The sequence below is a fragment of the Trichechus manatus genome, unplaced genomic scaffold, assembly GCF_000243295.1.
Source record: "Trichechus manatus latirostris isolate Lorelei unplaced genomic scaffold, TriManLat1.0 scaffold00179, whole genome shotgun sequence".
NCBI lineage: Eukaryota > Metazoa > Chordata > Mammalia > Sirenia > Trichechidae > Trichechus > Trichechus manatus.
In genome coordinates, this window is record NW_004444115.1 from 4,114,815 (window position 1) to 4,120,950 (window position 6,136).

The following is a 6,136-nucleotide window of genomic DNA, read 5'->3' on the forward strand; positions in this document are numbered from 1 at the left end:
TCAAGGTCGAGAAGGGAAGAGTGTTGATATGTCGTAGGGTTGGCAACCAATGTCACAAAACAATGCATGTATTAATTGTTTAATGAGAAACTAATTTGCTTTTAAACCTTCATCTAAAGCACAAAAAAAAGTCAAAGACAGAAGGCCAGAATATTATAATTGGCCTTCAGACTGAATTATAAACGTGAATACAGTCCACACATTTTTTTAAAATTGTTCTTTGCTACGTGGGAAGCATCACATCCAAATGTTAAAAATTCTTCCTAGGATAGTGAATACTAATGGTTTTGAATTTTCATAACAAAGCTAGAAATGACCTACATTTAAAGGAACTCTTGTTCTGGACTCTTAAAGTCATATGATGCCAGAGGTAGTTGGAACCTTAAGCAGACTCCTTTGAGCATTTATTCATTTAAAAAAAAAAAAATGTTATTCCTGGATCCCTGACATCTCTGCTGACTGGAGACTGCATTGGAATTCCCTCCACTCATTTTGTCCACTCTCAGTTCACTTCCATGGAGATTTATCTTTCTAGAACTGCCCCCACAGGGTTTCCAAGGAGGTGGATTCGAACTGTCAACTTTTTGTTTAGCAGTCAAGCTCTTAACCGCTGCGCCACCCGGGCTACGTTGGGACAAAATGTGTATCTAGGTCATGGTACTCCTGTTTGCATAAGAATTTTGGCCTTGTTGCAACTTATCAGAAAGTCACATGTCACCATTCACAAGGTCACATCCTCAGGTTGCTTATCAGCAAAATAGTAATAGAGCCTACCTCGTTGCATTATAGCGATTAAATGGGACATTGAATAAAAAAGCTCATTGTGACTTGCGGCGGCCACTGCACGCAGGAACTCCACTCGCCTCGCGCCTCTCTCGCTTCCTCCACAACCATGTCTGACAAACCCAACAGGGCTGAGGTTAAGAAATTTGACAAGCCGAAATTGAAGAAGACAGAAAGACAAGAGAAAAATCCACTGCCTTAAAAAGAAATGGTCGAACAGGAGAAGCAAGCAGGCGAATATGGCCAACATGTGCTGTACATTTCACAAGCATTGCCTTCTTGTTTTCCTTCTTTTAGCTGTTTAACTTTGTAAGATGCAAAGAGATTGGATCAAGTTTAAATGACTGTGCTGCCCCTTTTCACATCAAAGAATGGAGAATTACTGACAACCAAGGTTGTATCTGCCTCTGCCATTGGCCTGCCTGGCTGGCAGGGAAGGAAAAGAACTCACATGGTGGTGAAGAAAGGAGCTAGATGGGACGACAGTGAATAAGTATATTGAGTAAAAGCAAAAGAAAAACAAAAAGATTCTCAGCATCATTTGTAATGAGGGCAATGCAAATCAAACTCACAATAAGGTATCACTTTACACCTATGGTTGTTGTTAAGTGCCTTCATGTCAGTTCTGACTCATAGCAACCCGAGGGTCAACAGAATGAAACACTACCCAGTCCTGTGCTATCCTCACAATAGTTATGTTTGATCCCATTGTTGCAGCCACTGTGTCAATCCATCTCATTGAGGGCCTTCCTCTTTTTCAATGATTCTCTACTTTACCAAGCATGATGTCCTTCTCCAGGGATTGGTCCCTCCTGATAACATGTCTAAAGAATGTGAGATGAAGTATTGCCATCCTTGCTTCTAATGAGCATTCTGGCTGTACTTCTTCCAAGACAGATTTGTTCATTCTCCTGGCAGTCGAAGGTATATTCAATATTCTTTGCCAATGTAACAAAGTCAAAGGCATCAGTTCTTCTTTGATCTTCCTTATTCGTTGTCCAGCTTTCACATGCATATGAGGCGATTGAAAACAGCATGACTTGGGTCAGGTGCATTTCAGCCCTTAAAGTGACATCTTTGCTTTTGAATACTTTAAAGAGGTCTTTTGCAGCAGATTTGCCCAATTCATTGTGTCCTTTGATTTCTTGACTGCTGCTTCCACAGGTGTTGATTGTGGATCCAAGTAAAATGAAATCCTTGACAAATTCAATCTTTTCTCCTTTTATTATGATGTTCCTTATTAGTCCAGTTGTGAGGATTTTTGTTTCCTTTATGTTAACGTGTAATCCATACTGAAGGCTGTGGTCTTTGATCTTCACCAATAAGTGCTTCAAGTTCACTTTCAGCAAGCAAGGTTGTGTCATCTGCATATTGCAGGTTGTTAATAAGTCTTTCTCCAACGCTGATGCACCATACTTCTTCATATAGTCGCGTTTCTCTGATTATTTGCACAACATACAGATTGAATAAGTTTGGTGAAAGGATGCAACCCTGATGCACACCTTTCCTGATTTTAAACCACGCTGTATTCCCTTGTTCTGTTTGAATGACTGCCTCTTATGGTCTACGCACCGGTTCCTCATGGGCACAGTTAAGTGTTCTGGAATTCCTACTCTTAGAGCAAAGTTATCCATAATTTGTTATGATCCACATAGTCGAATCCCTTTGCATAGTCAATAAAACACAGGGAAACATCATTCTGGTATTATCTGCTTTCAAACAAGATCCATCTGACATCAGGAATGATATCCCTGGTTCCACGTCCTCTTCTGAATCCAGTTCAGAATTTCTGGCAGTTCCCTGTTGATGTACTGCTGCAACCACTTTTCAATGATCTTCAGCAAAATTTTACTTGTGTGTGATATTAATGATATTGTTCAATAATTTCTGCATTGTTTTATCACTTTTCTATGGAATGGGCACATATATGGCTCTCTGCCAATTGGCTGGACAGGTAGCTGTCTTCCAAATTTCTTGGCATAGACGAATGAGCGCTTCCAGTGCTGCATCCATTTGTTGAAATATCTCAACTGGTATTCCGTCAATTCCTGGAGCCTTGTTTTTCGCCAGTACCATCATTGTGGCTTGGACTTCTTCCTTCAGTACCATTGGTCCTTGATCATATGCTACCTCCTGAAATATCTGAATATCAACCAGTTCTTTTTGGTACAGTGACTCTGTGTAATCCTTCCATCTTCTATTCATGCTTCCTGCATCGTTTAATATTTTCCGCATAGAGTCCTTCAATATAGCAACTCATGGCTTGAATTTTCTCTTCAGTTCTTTCAGCTTGAGAAATGCTGAGTGTGTTCTTCCCCTTTGGTTTTCTAACTCTAGGTCTTTGCACATTTCATTATAATACATTATTTGTCTTCTTGAATCACCCTTTAAAATCTTCTGTTCAGCTCATTTACTTCATCATTTCTTCCTTTCACTTTAGCTACTCTACATTTGAGAGCAAGTTTCAGACTCTCTTCTAACCCCCATTTTGGTCTTATCTTTCTTTCCTGTCTTTTTGTTTTTTTTTTTAGTTTTTTATTGTACTTTAGATGAAGGTTTACAGAACAAATAGTTTCTCATTAAACAGTACACATATTGATTTATGACAGTGGTTAACAACCCCACAACATGTCAACACTATCCTTTCTCAACCTTGGGTTCCCTATTACAAGCTTTCCTGTCCCCTCCTGCTTTCTAGTCCTTGTCCCTGAACTGTTGTGCCCCATTAGTCTCATTTTGTTTTATGGGGCTGCCTAATCTTTGGCTGAATGATGAACCTCAGGAGTGACGTCATTACTCAGATCAAAGGGTGTCCGGGGGCCATACTCTCCGGGTTTCTCCAGTCTCTGTCAGGCCAGTAAGTCTGGTCCTTTTTTGTGAGTTAGAATTATTGTTCTACAATTTTCTCCAGCTCTGTCCAAGACTCTCGGTTGTGATACCAATCAGAGCAGTCAGTGGTGGTAACCAGGCACCATCTAGGTGTACTGGACACAGTCTAGTGAAGGCCGTGGTAGTTGTGGTCTATTAGTCCTTTGGACTAATCTTTTCCTTGTCTCTTTTCTTCATTCTCCCTTGCTCCAGAAGGGATGAGACCAGTGGAGTATCCCAGATGGCTGCTCACAGGCTTTTATGACCCCAGATGCTACTCACCAAGGTAGAATGTAGAACATTTTCTTTATGAACAGTGTTATGCCAGTTGAGCTAGGTGTTCCCCAAGATCATGGTCCCACAGCCCTCTGCCCAGCAATTCAGTCCCTCAGGGAGTTTGAATGTGTCTATGGAGCTTCCATGACCTTTCTTTGTACAAGTTGTGCTGGTTTCCCAAGTATTGTGTACAGTCCTACCCTTCACTAAAGTTACCACTTACCTATTGTCTATGTAGTATTTCCCCCGTCCACCTCTCCCATCCCTTGTAACCAAGAAAGATTGTTACTTTTTGTATGTGAACTTCTTCATGAGTTTTTACAGTAGAGGTCTCATACAATATTTGTCCTTTTGTTATTGCTTTATTTCATTCAGCATAATGTCCTCCAGTTTCATCCATGTTATGAGATGCTTCAAAGATTCATCATTGTTCTTTTTGATGCATAATACTCCATTCTGGGTATGTACCATAGTTTGTTTATCCATTCATCTGTTGATAGGCATGTAGGTTATTTCCACCGTTTTGCTATTGTGAACAACGCTGCAGCAAACAAGGGTGTGCATAAGTATATTCATGTGATGGCTCTTATTTCTCTAGGATATATTCCTAGGAGTGGGATTACTGGATGGAATGGTATTTCTATTTCTAGCTTTCTAAGGAAGAGCCATATCATTTTCCAAAATTGTATCATTTTGCATTCCCACCTGAGGTGCATGAGTTCCGTACTCCCCACAGCCTATACAACGTATGTTATTTCCCATGTTTTTGATTCCTGCCAGTAATGCCGGGATGAGATGGTATCTCATTGTCATTTTAATTTGCATTTCTCTAATGGCTAGTGATCATGAGCATTTCCTCATATGTCTGTTGGCTGCTCGAATGTCTTCTTTGGTGAAGTGTCTGTTCATTTCCTTTGCCCATTTTTTAATTGGATTATTTGTCTTTTTGTTGTAGAGATGTTGCTTGTAGATTTTAGAGATTAGAACTTTGTCTGACTTATAATGTCCAAAAATTATTTCCCAGTCTGTAGGTTCTCTTTTTACTCTTTTGGTGAAGTCTTTTGATAAGCATAAGTGTTTCATTTTTTTAATATCCCAGTTATTTATCTTATCTTCTGGAGTTTGTGTGTTGATAGTTATGGTTTGTAAACTGTTAATGCCATGCATTAGGGCCTCCAGCACTGATCCTATTTTTTCTTCTATGAACTTTATAGTTTTTGGCTTTATATTTAGGTCTTTGATCCATTTTGAATTAGTTGTTGTATATAGTGTGAGGTATGCACCGTTTCACTTTTTTGCAGATGGACTTCCAGTTTTGCCAGCACTATTTGTTAAAAAGACTGTCTTTTCCCTATGTGATGGACTTTGGGCCCTTGACGAAGATTAGGTGACTCTAACTGGGTGGATTTACATCTGGGTTCTCAATTCTGTTCCATTGGTCAATGTTTCTGTCATTGTACCAATACCAGGCTGTTTTGATTACCGTAGCTGTATAGTAGGTTCTGAGGTCAGGGAGTGCGAGTCCTCCTACTTTATTCTTCTTCTTCAATAGTACTTTACTTATCCGGGCCTTCTTCTCTTTCTTTATAAAGTTAGTGATTAGTTTTTCCATCTCTTTAAAGAATGTTATTGGTATTTGGTTCAGGATTGCATTGTATTTGTAAATTGCTTTGGGTAAATTTGTCATTTTCACAATATTGAGTATACCTATCAGTAAGCATGGTATGTTTTTCCACTTATGTAGATCCTTTTGGGTTTCTTGCAGTAGTGTTCTGTAGTTTTCTTTGTATAGATCTTTCACATGCCTGGTTAGATTTCTTCCTAAGTATTTTTTTTTTAGGGGCTATTATAAATGGTATTGTTTTACCTGATCTCCTTTTCATCATTCTCTTTATTGGTGTATAGGAATCCAACTGATTTTTGTGTTTATCTTGTATCCTGCTACTCTGCTGAATCTTTCTATTAGTTCCAGTAGATTTCTCGTGGAGCCCATTGGGTTTTCTACGTATAGTATCATATCATGCGCAAACAAGGATAGTTTAACTTCTTCATTACCAATTTGGATGCCCTTTATTTCTTTTTCTTACCTTATTGCTCTAGCTAGAACTTCCAGCACAATGTTAAATAGGAGTGTTGATAAAGGGCATCCTTGTCTTGTTCCTGTTTTCAAGGGGAATGTTTTCAGCCTCTCTCCATTAAGAATGATGTT

At 39.2% G+C, this 6,136-nt stretch overlaps 1 pseudogene; it reads left to right on the top strand.

Moving 5' to 3' along the window:
* Positions 1–892: 892 nt before the first annotated feature.
* LOC101356159 (thymosin beta-4 pseudogene) lies at positions 893–1,096 on the top strand (annotated as a pseudogene).
* The last annotated feature ends 5,040 nt before the right edge of the window (positions 1,097–6,136 follow it).